Source organism: Choloepus didactylus, chromosome 3 (genome assembly GCF_015220235.1).
Source record: "Choloepus didactylus isolate mChoDid1 chromosome 3, mChoDid1.pri, whole genome shotgun sequence".
In the NCBI taxonomy this organism is placed as follows: domain Eukaryota; kingdom Metazoa; phylum Chordata; class Mammalia; order Pilosa; family Megalonychidae; genus Choloepus; species Choloepus didactylus.
Window position 1 is genome coordinate 214969003 of NC_051309.1, and position 16231 is coordinate 214985233.

At 37.1% G+C, this 16231-nt stretch overlaps 1 protein-coding gene across 2 annotated transcripts in view; it reads right to left on the reverse strand.

Annotated features, from left to right (window-relative positions):
- PPP2CB (protein phosphatase 2 catalytic subunit beta) overlaps positions 1-16231 on the reverse strand; it is a 39889-nt gene that overhangs the window by 22041 nt on the left and 1617 nt on the right. The gene's annotated exons all lie outside the window — the stretch shown is intronic.

Genomic DNA, 16231 nt, shown 5'->3' on the forward strand with positions numbered 1-16231 from the left:
GTTAGAATAAGCCATTAGGAGGCCTAAAGTACAGAATTTATGTATGAACATGGATAAATGAAATGCACAAACTAAATTCTAGTTCTTTAATATCTCATATATTGGGAAACTTTCCTAACAAGAAAAAGAGCCAGAACCAGGAAAAAAATTAAAAAGGTCTCTGAAGTAGTAAGAACAGATATGATAAAAAGTAAACGTACTACTCTATCAACTTGCCATAGAGTCATGGTTAGCCAAGTACCCAGCATAATTTCCTCACTAACTTGTTAATACTAGTTTTGCCAAGCTTTCGTAAATACCCGAGTCTGTTTCTGGATTTATTTGCATTGACCACAAACCCTGTATACCCTCACAGATCCCCTTCACTTCCTTTTTCTGAAGGTGCTGCCTGTCTTCTGAGGCACTGAGGACACCAATGATGGTGCAGAGACACCTGGGCTGAGTCGGAGTCCAAGCTGAAGTCCTGTGCCTGCCTGGTCCTTGCTCTGTGCTATGCTGAGGTGACCTCCACCTCCAGAAAAGGATGGAATGTCACATGAGGACTCTGATCTGGCTTCATGAGCAAGTGCTAAAGGCTGCTGGCAGAATCTGGAAATATATGGGGGTCAACTTTCCATGGAAGGAACTTTGGTTTTCATTATTTTTCTTTTTTGTTCACCTTGCCTCCTTGGTACTTTTATCCTTGTTCTCATTGGTCTATCTAACATTGGCAATAATAGACTGATTTAATTACCATAAAAAATCATAATAACTAGGAAGTGGAGATCCCTTGTTTATTCCTTTTTTCCCAAAACTATCCTGGTTAATTTTGACCCTTTAGTTAAGCCTTCTCTACGAATTTCAGAACGACCTTAAGTCCTATAAAAATCCCATTGGAATTGGAATTGAAATTGCATTGCATTTGCAGATTAATTTGGAACAAATGGACATCTTTAAGATACCAAGTATTTCCATTGATGACTATGGTACTGGTTATCATTTATTTAGATTTCCTTTGTTTTTCAATCAAGTTTCTTAACTGTCTATTAAAGTCTTTTTTTTGTCCTTGTTGCTTTGACTGTAATTCAAGGTAATTTATAGCCAATAATATGCTGAGATTTTAAGAAGTATTTCTTTCCATCCAATGGGGAAAGAATAGTCTCTTCAACAAATGGGGCTGGGACAACTGGAATTCCACATAAGAATGAAGCTGGACTCCAACCTCTCACTATTTACAAAAATTAACTCAAAATGGATCAATGACCTAAATACAATAGCTAAAACCATAAAATGCTTAGAAGAAAACATAGGCGTAAACCTTTATGACATTGTATTGGGCAATGGATTCTTAGACATTACACCAAAAGCATGAATAAAAGAAAAAAAAGGAGATAAATTAGACTTCATCAAATTAAAAACTTCTGGGCAAAGGACATAATCAACAAAGTGAAAAGACAACCTACAGAATGGGAGAAAATATTTGGAAACCACACATCTGATAAGGGTCTAATATCTAGAATAAATAGGAACACTCATTCACTGTTGTAAAATGGTACAGCTGCTGTGGAAGACAGTTTGGCAGTTCCTCAGAAAGCTAAGTACAGAATTACCATATGACCTACTTTCAGGTATATGCCCCAAATAACTGAAGGCAGGAACCTGAACAGATATTTGCACACCAATGTTCACAGCGGCATTATTCACAACTGCTAAAAAGATGAAAGGGACCCAGGTGCCCATCAACAGGTGACTGGATAAATAAAATGTGGTATATACAATGGAAATGAAGTTCTGATACATCTGACAACATGGAGGAAACATAAAGACATCATGTTGAATAAAATAAGCTAGACACAGAAGGACAAATATTGGATGATCTCACTGATATGAAGTAATTAGAATAAGTAAAATTCATAGTCAGAAACAAGAATACAGGTTACCAGAGGCCATGATTGGGGTAGGGAATGGGAAGTTAATACTTAATTGGTACAGAGTTTCTGTTTTGGAGGTGATGGAGAAGTTTTGGTAATGGATGGTTGGTGATGGTAGCAAAACATTGTGAATATAAAGGACACCACTGATTTATATATTTGAATGTGGTAAATGGGAATTTATATGTTACTAGAATAAAAATTAAAAAAAAAAAAACCAAGCATAAGGCTGCACAAAACAGTGAACCCTAACATAAACAGTAAACCCTAATATAAATTGTACTGCGGGCAGTTTTGTGGAGGATTTGCCCTTAACCTGTGACAGCTGCACAAACTCTGGGTAGTTACGTGTCAGAACTGCAATGCAGATGTGAATTAATGTGGTAGTTCTCAAAGTTCAGTATGGTAAAATGACATTGGGAGTGGAGCTGTCCATAAAGTCCTCCCTTTTCCAATTATGTATCTCTGTGAGGCCAGAAACAAAACAGATGATTGCTTACAGAAACACCAATGGGAATCCAGGTATCTTCTATTAAGCTAGATATTAAACGGATTTACAAAAATGTAAAACAAAGTTGCTACTGTCAGTAATTTTTTTGAAGACAGGTTTTTCATAAAAAATGTTCCCATGCAACAGATTAACTACTGTTCTTTTTAAAGCTTTTGTTGTAACAATATATATAAAACATACAATCTGCTATTTTAACCATTTTTATGTTTACAATTCAGTGGCATTAATTACATTCACAATGTAGTACTACCATTGTATTCATCCATTAACAAAAATTTTTCATCACCCCAAACAGAAACACGGTGCCCATTAAATAATAACTCCACACTTCCCCTAGCCCCCTGGGTAATCTCCAATCTACTCTAAAATACTATTGTTATTTTTAAAAAATCAATAAACATTTTTGTTTTGTTTTTGAATAAATATTTTTAAAATTCTAATACAGCAAACATCAGTAGATATAACCCACACCAACAAAAGCTCTTCGCAGTCCTCAGTAAGTTTTAAGAGTATAATGGGGTCATGAGACCAAAAAACCTTGAAAATTTCTATACTAATTTATCTGGTCTGTTGACCTACATATAAAATGGAAGAAAAATACCACGTAAAGGGTGAATGGGTTCATATTTCTACAAAGACATGCACCCCACTGACACCACTTGTTTCTAGTGACTATTGATTTGCCTATTATACTAATCCAAAGAACTGATTTTAGAAAATACAAAGCAAAATTATGAGACTTTGTAAACACACTGTAGGAATCACAGGCAAAGATACCTCAATGCCCAGTGGATGTACCTGGTCAGGACTGTTAACTTAAACTGACAGCAAACAGCAGGGACAATGACAGTTCCATTCCAATAGAGGCCTCTCTGCAAACATTCCTAAGGTAGGATGTTTGACTGAGGCTCTAATATCCCTGGATTCCTGCAAAATTATCCAAGCTCAGTTTTCCAGCTTCCTTTAGATTCTGAGGTATCAAATATTTTTCCAACAAATGCCTTTTCTGCTTAAATTAGCCTGGTACACGTCCCAAGAACTATGAACACAGCCCATATTTCTTTTCTCCTTGCCGATACTTAGAATGAGAAGAAGTCTTCCAGAAAATGTGGGTTCTCTTTCCAGTTCTAAGACCTATATAACCTGAGACGGCCGTCAAGATTCTTCACTTAGGCCAGATATCTAGGAGTCTATAATTCTAAAGTGACAAATTTAGATTATCCCCTTATAATCTGGAAATAGCTATTTATTCTTCTCTAAACTCCAATTTTCTTGGTCAATTTTAAACTGTATGGCAAAGAAACCTTACTTTATTATTATCATCACTTTAATGGTATCTTTTTTTGGGGTGGGGAAGGGCCTAAACGATGAGTTTATTTTTCTCACATAACAAGCAGCTATGCAGCTTCTTGGGGGCCATCAGGGCAGCAGGCTATTTCCACCCACCTCCTGTCATCCCTGGTAAACAGAACTGTCATCTCATGGTCACAGAATGGTGGTGCACCTGACGGTACTGCATCTTGTGTCCTAGCCAGAAGTCAGAAGGGGCAAAAAAAAAAGGCCAAAGGGCACATGCTGGCCTAGTCTGCGCTTTTAACAAAGCTTCCCAGAAGTCTCACTCACCCACTCCTGTGCATCTTGTTTCACAGCTGAGACACATGCCCCACACCCCAACAAATCACTGGACTGTGACTAGAACAAGGGTAGAGTCTCTACAGAGTGCAATTCCAATTACAACTGAAAGGAATTTTAGGGGTTATCTCCTGGGGGTGAGGTGGGGGCGGCAGTCTGATAAATGAGAAAACTATGGTTCGGAAATGTCTTTAGATCGCAGACAAAAGAACAATCTTAGCAGAAACCAAATTTTTCCATAAGACAACATCCTGATATTGTCTAGACAAAAAAATCAAATTGAACAGCACAAATTCAAAAAATTCATTTGGAGCTGGTGTCTTCCATTTATTATCATTAAAAAAAAAAAAAAAAAAAATCAATGCTCAGCTTATAGTCCAAACTCTAAAAAGCAAATCTGATTCATATACACTATTTATTGCTTTACTTTAAATGTAGAAATTTAAGAGGCACTAAAATGTAAATATCCAATTCAATTGCTCTTTGAAAGATACATGGTTATCTTAACCTAACACAGGTTCCACAAAACTACATAGGTTAAGATGCATGATACAGAATACGTGTTTATTGTGTGCATATGTGTGCTTCACAATAATCAATCCTTAGCTTTTATCTATATAGTAAGATAAACATAGCAGGGGGTACTTTGTCAGGCCAATGGAAACCCCTGCGCCCCAATATTTTATCTTCACTGTAGAGATCAACTGATGGTTTTAAACACTTGATTTATAACTAACACCCTTTGTTCAGATTCCTGTCTCACCAAGTGATATTATGGTTATTTGGTTTGCCTTCCGGGAAACACGTACTAGATGGCAGAATTAAGTGATCAGTTCACTTGCCATTTAGAATTCACTGTAAAAGAACATATTGACTTTGTGTGTCAGTTTCCCAAGATCTCCCCAAGGTTCAGTGATTTGCTAGGACTCAGGATTCAGCTATGATTTATTACAGCAAAATCCTTTATTTTCTCCTTTACCTTTTTTTAAGGAATGCAGAGTATGTAAATACACTCAACTGTCTCACAACCCCTACAAGGTGACTTTATTCCTGTGCTGGTGCCACTACCAGAGCCATATTAACAAGAAGCTACTGTATTTGGTATCTGAAAAATTGTGTTCTTTCCCCTCTACATACAAATGATCTGCGATAAGACCTTTCAGGCTATTTCTCTAGGCAAACTCATGTAAAGGAAGCCATAGGATAGACTGACTGCTGAGATAGATGAGATTAAATGCAGTTTTATCCAGGCTAGGTTAAGGAAACAGGGTGCCTATCCACCTAGTTAAAAGATTCTTCCATAAATGACAGTTGATATTTTTTTAAATTCAAGGTACTGAACATCTCCTTTCATGTTAACAACAGTAAAGTATATGTATCCAAGTATTATCAAACTCTAGAAACACAAGTAAAAATAAATCTATACTACTGAAATTTAAAAAAATTGGCCAGGATGTATTTCAAGTGAAAAAAGTTTTAGGATGTTTTACCTATGATCCCATTTTAATAACAACACAGCACAACCAGCCCCTTCCCTGTAGACGTTTTTTTGCACATAGAGAACAAAGCCTAGAAGTAACTATATACAGAGGATGGGGAAGGGAAGGGTGCAAGAATGGAGAGCTTTTGTTTTCTTTCCTACATTTTTGAGGGGCTCGAAACTTTTAAAAACACATACGTGGAGAGAGGGGGAAAATGGCAGCATAGAGAGGAGTGGAATCTAGTTAGTCCCCTGGAGCAACTAGTGAACAACTAGGAACAACTAGTAAATAATCTGGAATAACTGCTGGGGGACAACCATGTCTGTCCACACATTGTACACCAACCAGGACTGGGCGGAATGGCTGAGATCGCAGCATAGAATCTGTAAGTAGAAACTGCGGAACTGCGCTGGGAGCCCCTCCCACCATGGCAGGCTGAGCTGCAAAACCTCGCTGTGGTAGAAAGCAGCACTCTCTGAGCAAGTGAATATAGCTTAGCCCAGCTCCAGCTGAGGTTTTAATTAGCAAATGTGGACTGCTGAATACAAACCCCCCAACAAGCAGACAGAGGCTTTTGGTGACTACTGACCTTACAGAGCTAGAGGACTCCTCTCCCCTGGGAGGGGGACCCCAGAAGACCAGGTGTTACCTTTGGCTGATGGGTGAAAACTGGGGGGCCACAGACTGGCTCTAAAAGGGGACTTTCTGTACCTTTTTCTCTCTCTCAACCTGGGTGGCTCAGTGGAGAGAGCCTCAGCCATTATCAGCTTGTAGTGCTCTGACCCAGACAGTGGTAGAGATAACAGGGTTAGAGATTCAAAAGGAGCTATTCAAAGGAAGATGATAAATCCCTAGGGTGTGTATCTTCCCTGAGAGGAAGGAGGTAGGGCCTAGCCCTACTACCCACCTTCTCTTCAGAACCAGACCCCAGGGCCTAGGGGAAAACAGCCAAAACAGAAACTAAAGGGGCCAAACCTCCTTACATCAGTCTGGAGCTAAGGGCTGACAGGCATCACCTGCTGGGCAGGTTAGGAAAAGCACAGTGGCTAGAGGCCTCACAGGAAAGACTGTCAATCCCTAAAAGACATACCCACAGGGAGACTTCAAACTGAATATAAACCCATTCTGAGATCTGAACCTGTTTTGGTCTGGGGAAATCTGATTGGGGTAACCAAGGAAACCAGATGCCTAGACAAGAGAAAACTATAATCTACACTAAGAAAAATGAAGGTATGGCCCAGTGAAAAGAATAAACTTACACCTCAATCAAGATACACTGAGATATAGTTTCACTTTAATGAAACAATCTATTAAGACTTTCAATGAAATATGCTAAATCAAATAAAAAACCAAATCAATGAGCTCAGGGAAGATATGGCAAAAAGAGATGAAGGCTATAAAGAAAACAGTGGGCAAACAAGGTAGAAACCAAAAGTTTGAAAAAACAACTGGCAGAATCTATGGAAATGAAAGGCACAACACAAGAGATGAAAAACACAATGGAGACATACAACAGGAGATCTCAAGGGGCAGAAGAAAACACTCAGGAACTGGAGAACAAGACACCTGAAATCCTACACACAGAAGAAGAGATAGGGAAAAGTATGGAAAAATATGATCAGTGTCTCAGGGAACTGAATGACAACATGAAGCACATGAACGTACGTGTCATGAGTGTCGCAGAAGAAGAGAAGGGAAAAGGGGCAGAAGCAATAATAGAGGAAATAATCAAAGAACATTTCCCATCTCTTATGAAAGACATAAAATTACAGATAAAAAGCGCAGTGTACCCCAAACAGAATAGATCTGAATAGGCCTATGCCAAGACACTTAATAATCAGATTATCAAACATCAAAGATGAAGAGAGAATCCTGAAAGCAGCAAGAGAAAAGTGATCCATCACATACAAAGGAGGCTTGATAAGACTATGTGCAGATTTCTCAGTAGAAACCATGGAGGCAAGAAGGAAGTGGGGTGATATATTTAAGATACTGAAAGAGAAAAACCACCAACCAAGAATCCTACATCTGGCAAGACTGTCCTTCAAATATGAGCAAGAGTTTAAAATATTCTCTGACAAACAGACAACAAGACTTTGTGCACAAGACACCTGCACTAGGAAATACTAAAGGGAGCACTACAGACAGATTGGAAAAGACAGGAGTGAGAGGTTTGGAACACAATTTTTGGTGATAGTAGCACAGCAATATAAGTACACTAAACAAAGATGACTGTATGGTTGAAAGAAGAAGGTTAGGAGCATTGGGACAACAAAAGAGGAAAGATAAAGACTGGGACTGTATAACTCACTGAAACCTAAAGTACTCAAAAACTGTGATAAAATGTACAAATACATTTTTACACGAAGAAGAATAAATGAATGTCAACCTTGCAAGGTGTTAAAAATAGAGTGGTATTGGGGAAAAAATATAATCAATGCAAACTAGAGACTACAGTTAACAGAAACATTGTATTGTGCTTCCTTTAATGTAACAAAGGCAATATACCAAAGCTAAATGCCTATAAGAGTGGGACATAAGGGAAGGATATGGGACTCTTGGCACTGGTGATGTTATCTGACTCTTTTATTCTACTTTAGTTTAATTCTATTTTTCCTTTTTAGCTGTCATGTTTTTTTTTCTTCCTTTTTCTTTTTCTTTTGTCTCTCTACCTTCTTTGACTCTTCTTCCCTCTTTGTGGAAGAAATGGAGATGTCCTCATAGAGATAGCGGTGATGGTGGTGAATACATAAATACGTGGCTATACAGGGAACCATCGATGTTTACTTACGACAGAATGTATGGTGGGTGGATAAAACCACCCTTAAAAAAACAAAGGGTTGATGAAGAAACCTTGAGGGCACTGTATTGAGTGAGATAAGTCAGACACATAAGAACAGATATTGCATGGTCTCACTGATATGAACTAATTATAATATGTGAACTCATAGACATGAAATATAAGTTATCAGGATATAGAATGAGGCTAAAGAATGGGGAGCGGTTGCTTATTATGAGCAGAAAGTTCAACTAGGGTGAACTTAAGTGTTTGAAATGGACAGAAGTGATGGTAGCACATTATTGTGAGAATAACAGTGCTGAATGGTGTGTGAATGTGATGGAAAGGGAGGCTTAGAGTCACATATGTCACCGGAAGTAAAGCTGGAGGTTAAAAGATGGGATTGTATAAAACAGTGACTCTTGTGGTGGACAATGTCCATGATTAACTGTACAAATATTAGAAATCTCTTTCATAAACTAGAACAAATGTATGACACTACAACCAGAAGTTAGTAATAGAAGGGTATATGGGGAAAAAATATACCCATTGCAAACTATGTACTACAGTTAGTAGTATTTTAACATTCTTTCATCAACAGTAACAAATGTACTATACCCAATACTATGAGTCAATAATGGAGGGGGAGTGATTAGGGATATGGGAGGAGTTGAGTTTTCTTTTTTTTTTTTTTTTGTCTTAATCTCTTTTCTGGAGTAATGAAAATGTTCTAAAAATTGAAAAATTGTGGTGATGGATGCACAGCTGTATGATGGTACCATGGGCAAGTGATTGTACACTTTGGATCTTTGGATAATTATATGGTATGTGAACAATCTAAATAAAATAAAATTAAAAATTTTTTTAAAAGTGAGTCACAAGATTCAAGAAGATGGGACACAGACTCCATCTCTCAATGGAGGAGCAGCTAGTTCACAGTGTTGAAGAGGATGTGAGAAGGGAGATACTGTTGCAACCATCTTTGGAAAATAAAATCTGCCACATATGTAAAAAAAAAAAAAAAAAAAAAAACACCACATATGTATAGTTTTTCAATCTGAAAAATTAACTTTTAAGCTTCAAAACAAATTCCAGATGGTAAGAACTTGGTTACAAAAACAATGAGAGTGCTTTACCCATACAACAGACTATTACTCAGTCATAAAAAGGAATGAAGTCCTGATACAGCTACAACATGGATGAACTTTGGAAACTGTGCTAGGTGAAGGATGCCAGACACAAAAGGCCACACACTGTAAGATTCCATTTACATGCAATGTCCAGAACAGGCAAATCCATACAGGCGACAGTAGATCAGTGGTTGTCACGGGCTGAGCTGAGAAAGTTTTGGGGAGTGACTGTTAATGGACACAGGGTTTCTTTTTGGGGTAACAAAAATGTTCTAGAATTAGTGGTGATGGGAACCCAACTTTTTGGGCACTTTGAAACACTTTGAGAGGGTGTTTTGTTGAATGTGAATTATGTCTCAATTTTTAAAAAATGTATGAGATAAAAAACCAAACAAATCCAAATGTGAAATTTACTGTTGTAGCCTGTGGAGAAAAAAAGCATCCAGTGGATTTGGATTCTATCCTATCAATTCTCTACCTGTACATGATTCTACCTGTACTTGCTTCTGCATTTCAGTCAATTAAATAACATCAGTCCCCCAACAACATGGTTCAAATCTCAGTCAGCAGAGTGACTGCGAGTAACTTCATAAAGCAAACTTGGCTGCCAGTCCACAAAGCACTACCTATGCATGATCTGGGCATCATGAAAGCGTGCACATCAGACCAATGACAGGTCACGTCACTTGTTTCAACGTCTACTGGTGACTGATCATTGAGCATCTGTGATTCAGTTTACACATAGAAACACAGACAGCAAAGGGTGTAGTTGTTTGTGTCGCCTCCTTGTCTGCTAATAACAAATACATGTGAAATTTTATAAAAACAGACACTTGAAAAAGATTTGGCCAACAAAGACGCAATTGCAGCAAAGAAATGAAAAGTGGCAATGACAAAAATCAAAGTCGTACATATATGTATGACTTCAACCAAACATATAGCAGAAATAGCTGACTGTGGTAACTGTGACCCTGCTAACATTCAAGAGACCCTGGCCAAAGGAATTTAATAAAAGCAAATGGACAGACATACAAGAGGAAAGTGAATGTAATGAAAAGGATGGCCATGACCCAGAGGAAGTGACACTGGCAAAAAGATTCTCAGAGGAATTCTCAGAAATAGTTCATGACATTCCAAGTAGAATCTTAAATAGGAGTATGGCAACTGATTGAAGCATAGAAAATATCATGTCCTATACCACGTTATATGATAAGAAGGCAAGCACTGTTCAAACTACTCTTGAAAAGGAAAGACAATATAGTAAATTTATCAGAATTTTAGACTACCATAAAGCACCATTTCTCAAACTGCAACTTGGAATTTCTGTATCAGCATACCTGGAATACTCTTTACATATACAGATTCTTGGTCTGGCCCAAAACAGTCAGTCAGTCTCTGGGATGGAGTCAAGGAACCTGAAATTTTTAATTGCTTGCTGAGTGATTCTTATGCATGTTTAAAGTTTATGGAAAAGATGGATAATTTTGACTACAGAGAAATGCTAAAACTTGTATAGCAAAAATCACAAAAAAACATACTGAGAAAGAATATTTCCCAAATTGACAAACGGCTTTCTCAATTTTCAAAGACTTTACAGAACCCATTAAAAAAAGACAAAATGCTCCAAAGTTAAAACAAAACAAATAAAAAATGATATGCCAAAACAACTCACAGAAAAAATTACATACCCACTCTATGATTCTGATAAATCTACCCATGTTTTCTCCATGTATTTTGATATTACTTTCCATTTATTACAGTTCTTGACATCTAGAATTTTTAATACAGTAAAAATCTTTTTTATTACTAAATTGAATCACACTACGAAGAATCTGAGAGACTTTCTCTGACCACCCTACTAAACAACCCCCACTCCCCCTTGTTCACAGTGCAGTCTTCACCACCTTGAACAGGGTGTCTGGCACATAGAAAAGTATAACTGAAATTTGTTGAATGCATGGTGTAAATATATAGGGGTGGCATTTATTGAACCATTCCTATGTTTTCTTCCCTACTTTCCACAGGAACAAGTGCCTCTTTTAGTATTAAACCAAAGGAAAAAAAAAATCACAGTATACCAATTTTGAGTGCTCCCTGTCCAGGACATAAATAATATGCTTGAGCTCTCCCATTCCCCAGAAAGGAAACAATCTGCAATACACAGATCTCCTTCTAGGGAAGGTTAATATGATTACTGAATTAATTCAAATTTGAAAAGAACGCACAATGTATTGGACAGCTTTTGGTCACTAATAAAGGGACGGTAATGTGCCTGACTGAATCATGCCCCTCATAAAGACATGTTCAAGTCCTAACCCTTGTCCTGTGGGTGTGGATTCATTTGTAAATGGGATCTTGGAAGATATTTTTGAGATGAGGCCAAATTGAATCATGGTAGGCCTTAATTCTCTCTGATTGCAGTCCTTATATGCAAAGGAAATTTGGACATGAAAGAAGGAACAGGAGGAGACAAAAGGAGAAAGATCACCATGTGACAGAGGCAGACTGATGCCAGCAAGCCACCACAAGAATGCTACAGACTTCGGAGAAAGCATGGGCTGCTGATACCTTGATTTTTGACTTCAGGACTCCAAAACTGAGAGACAACAACTTGCTGTTGTTCAATCCAACCAGTCTGTGGTACTTTATTACAGTTGCCCTGGCAAACTAAGTTAGCATAGAAGAAAATATTTCTCTCTCACAGTAACATGGAAGTTACTTAAAGGATGAGATTAAGTGTATGATTCATTATATTTACTTAAAGGAAAAAATTGCACAGAAATCAGTTAAAAAAATTCAAAATTCCTATTTACTCTAATACAGACTCAAATTTGTCATATATACCAGTACATTAGGTCTTTAATACCATTCACCTTAAAACACATTTATTCAGAAAAAAGTCAGAGTTTAGGAAAATAAATTGTTTGGGCATTAATTTTATATTTAATTTCTGGCATTTTGGTTTCCTTTCACCAAAAAAGTACTTCACTCACCGAGTCCTTCCTAACATTTGTCCTAAAAACAGTGAAACAAAAATTTCTGCAAGATCTTCAAATTAGAATAAAAGGCTCACACTGCAAAAAAAACTACTCCATGTGAAAATAAATTTTATAACATAGCTTCCTTTTATCTATGTATATAGATTTTACACACCATCTATAAAGCTGAGAAACGAACTGATTTAAAAGTCTTTCTAGTCATTAGCAAGAGTTCTTGCCAGTCTAGCTTGATTTTGTTTCTTTACTATCATCAAAGGCTGACTTACAGAAGTATGGAAAATGATTTATTCAGTCAGTAGAAGTGACTTCATTTTCCCTTGTAATCGTGTCATTCTTCGTTGTTAGAATAAAAAAAAAAAAAAAGAGATACTTTCTACATAATTCCATTTTAGAATATGTCAGGGACTGCCAAAGCTGGTACTAATCCTTGCTCAAGGGAAATTAAAATGAAAGTGCCAGTTAGGTCACTTGGCTGTTAACACCACTATTTTTGAAGCCTATTTTTTAGCTGCAACTATCACAGAGGAAGCATACTAGAGATTTTTCTTAACTCACAAAAATAGCTCATGTTTACCAGGATATAATCTTCATTAGGATGGTTTTTGGCTTTCATGAATTTAAGCATGCTATTTCACATTAAGAATGAAATAAGTAAATATCCTAAACATATTTCTGCTTATTTCAAGACTGAAGCCAGGGTCCAGAAACATATCCATTAGTCCAATATAAAACTTCCATATTTATATTCCTACATAATCCTCAATACTTAGGAACAGGCACTTTAGAATCATCACAATAAAGAACTGCCAGCATACAAACAGTCTAAATTTCCCTCCCCACCTAAAGTATCATCACCAAGGTCCTTCAATTACAAAATAAAGTTTATCAGGTCAAAGAGCCTAACCCTTCTACTCTGCTTGAGACTCAAGAGTTAAATATAGTTCCTGTCAAAAGTATCCCGAACTGGCACCAGACTGGCTCTCTAGGCACTATCTTTTAAAATTACTGTGCATACTGCTGTTGCAAGAATGAACTGCAGAAGCATGGGACTTGCCCTTATGAAGCTCATTACCACAAAGGAGAGTCTAAAGTTGTATGTAATGGTGCCTAAGAGTCTCCCCCTGAGTACCTCTTTGTTGCTCAGATGTGGCCCTCTCTCTCTCTAACTGAGCCATCTCGACAGGTGAACTCGCTGCCCTCCCCCCTATGTGGGACCCGACTCCCAGGGGTGTAAATCTCCCTGGCAACGCAGAGTATGACTCCCAGGGATGAATGTGGACCCGGCATCGTGGGACTGAGAGTATCTTCTTGACCAAAAGGGGGATGCAAAATGAGACGAAATAGTGTCAGTGGCTGAGAGATTCCAAATGGAGTCGAGAGGTCACTCTGGTGGACATTCTTATGCACTATACAGATAACACCTCTTAGGCTTTAATGTATTGGAATAGCTAGAAGTAAATACCTGAAACTACCAAACTCCAACCCAGCAGTCTGGACTCCTGAAGACAATTATATAATAATGTAGATTACAAGGGGTGACAGTGTGATTGTGAAGACCTTGTGGATCACATCCCCTTTATCTAGTGTATGGATGAGTAGAAAAATGGGGATAAAAACTAAAGGACAAATGGGGTGGGATGGGGGATGATTTGGGTGTTCTTTTTTTCACTTTTACTTTTTGTTCTTGTTCTGGTTCTTTCTGATGTAAGGAAAATGTTCAGAGATAGACTGTGGTGATGAACGCATAACTATGTTATCATACTGTGGACAGTGGATTGTATATCATGGATGATTGCATGGTGTGTGAATGTATTTCAATAAAACTGAATTTAATAAAAAAAAAATGAACTGCAGAAACAATTTCTCACATAAGAGTGAGTCAAATTCAGACTTAGCTTCAAAAGCTGTATTCTAATTTAAGTTAGTGTTAAGAGGTAAGTCTCCTTAAAGCCTTACTATTTTAAGCAATTTCTCTCTAGCAGACACTAACCTTGGAAACTAGACACACCATACCAGACATACCAGTAATTTTTGTAGTTATTCTCTCACTAGCATTAAGATGGATTTTATTTTTGCCAAAATAGGACCTTTTCTAGCACCACTTTGGTCTTGATTGCCGTGGACTCCTTCAGTTATCAGGCAATCTGAGTTAGACTAGTAACTAACATAGTGGTAAGAATTTCATATAATGTAACTACCTATAGGGCAGTATATCCAATAGGTACCAAAAAAAATCATGCTATTAAAATAAAAACAAAATTCAACAAGCTAAAATCTAGATATAAGGAATTTAACAAAAAGATGATCTCTATAATCAGGTTTGACCTTTTGAATTTCTCTTACATTTCTTCTATACCTCTGCCATTCTTGACCTGATAGGTGTGGCATAAAGTAGGCCAAGTTAGAGCCACTTCACAAATTTGCCTGACCCCAGTATTTTGTACCTCAGATAATAACAGAGACCACTAGAAACACTCAATAAGAATGTGTATTTTTCAGGGTAATATAGCCCTATAAATAATATCTCTTTGGAAATACATTCACCACAAAGAAGTAATATCAACATAACTATTTGTTTTGCATCTCTTTCCAAAAGAAAATGAGGTGACATATCTAAAACAAGATAAACTGGCTATTTTTATTTATAGCTTTTCTTCATTTAACTTTCACTAAATGCTTGTTTTCTGTCAGGAATTTACAAGGATAGTATCTTACTTAATACAATCAATCCAGGAGACAGGTGATATTATTATCCCTGTCTTACAGATAAGAAATCAGAGGTGCAAAGAGTATGGCGGTCAGCAAGTTGTGCAGCCAGGGTCTGAACTCAGGCTACTACGGTTCATTTTATTTTATTTTGCTTTTATATGCAATTTTATTGAGATATATTCCCATAACATACAATCCTTCAAAGTTTACAATCAGTTTGTTCATAGTATCATCAAATAGTTGTGCATTCATCACCACAATCAATCTACAGCTCATTTCAAACACTGTTATTTGTCAGGATCAAGAACAGGAACAGGGATATAAAACGGAACCAGGGAGAAAAGATTAGAATATAGAATGTATGTGTCACAAAGGTACACCAGAGTTGCTAGAAGAGGGTTGCAAAACTAAGCATTGCTCAAGAGTAGAGAAAGGATACTATCACACATCTCCATTTCATTGACAAATCTGTGAAAGAGGGTGGAGGACAAAGATAAATTGGTTGGAGAACTTCACTTAAAAATCAGGATTTGTGGGTAAATACAGATATTCAAAGAGAAAAGTGAGTAAGATATAAATAAATACAAAATATAAACAAATTACCTGTAACAGCCTAGGAACTGGTAGTCCAATTTAACTAGGACCTGGTAAAAATAGTACTTCTTGATAAATACAGAAAACTTCCTCAGGTGATTCTTAAGACAAATGTAATTATTCCAAAGTAGTAGCACATAGGGGGGCCCAAGTCCTTCTGATCGAGGCCCAAAAAAAAAAAAAAAAAGTAGTAGCACATCTTTTTTCCTCAAAATTTCTTAAAATTATTAGAAAATCATACAGAAAAACTGATTCACACTACCAACTTTTTCCAAAACTTCAAGACTCTCTAATGTTCACAGTCGGGTTAACTGACTCAGCTGATTTCAAAACAGGGCATTTCATTTGACAGGTGACTTTCAGAGAGATGTTATTTAAAATGTAAATTTTAAGACTCAGGAAATTATAGGTTATCACAAAAGGAAACTGAATGTCTACTTGATGCTACAAGTAAACAGCTTGTTTCACAAGAGAAAAATACCATTT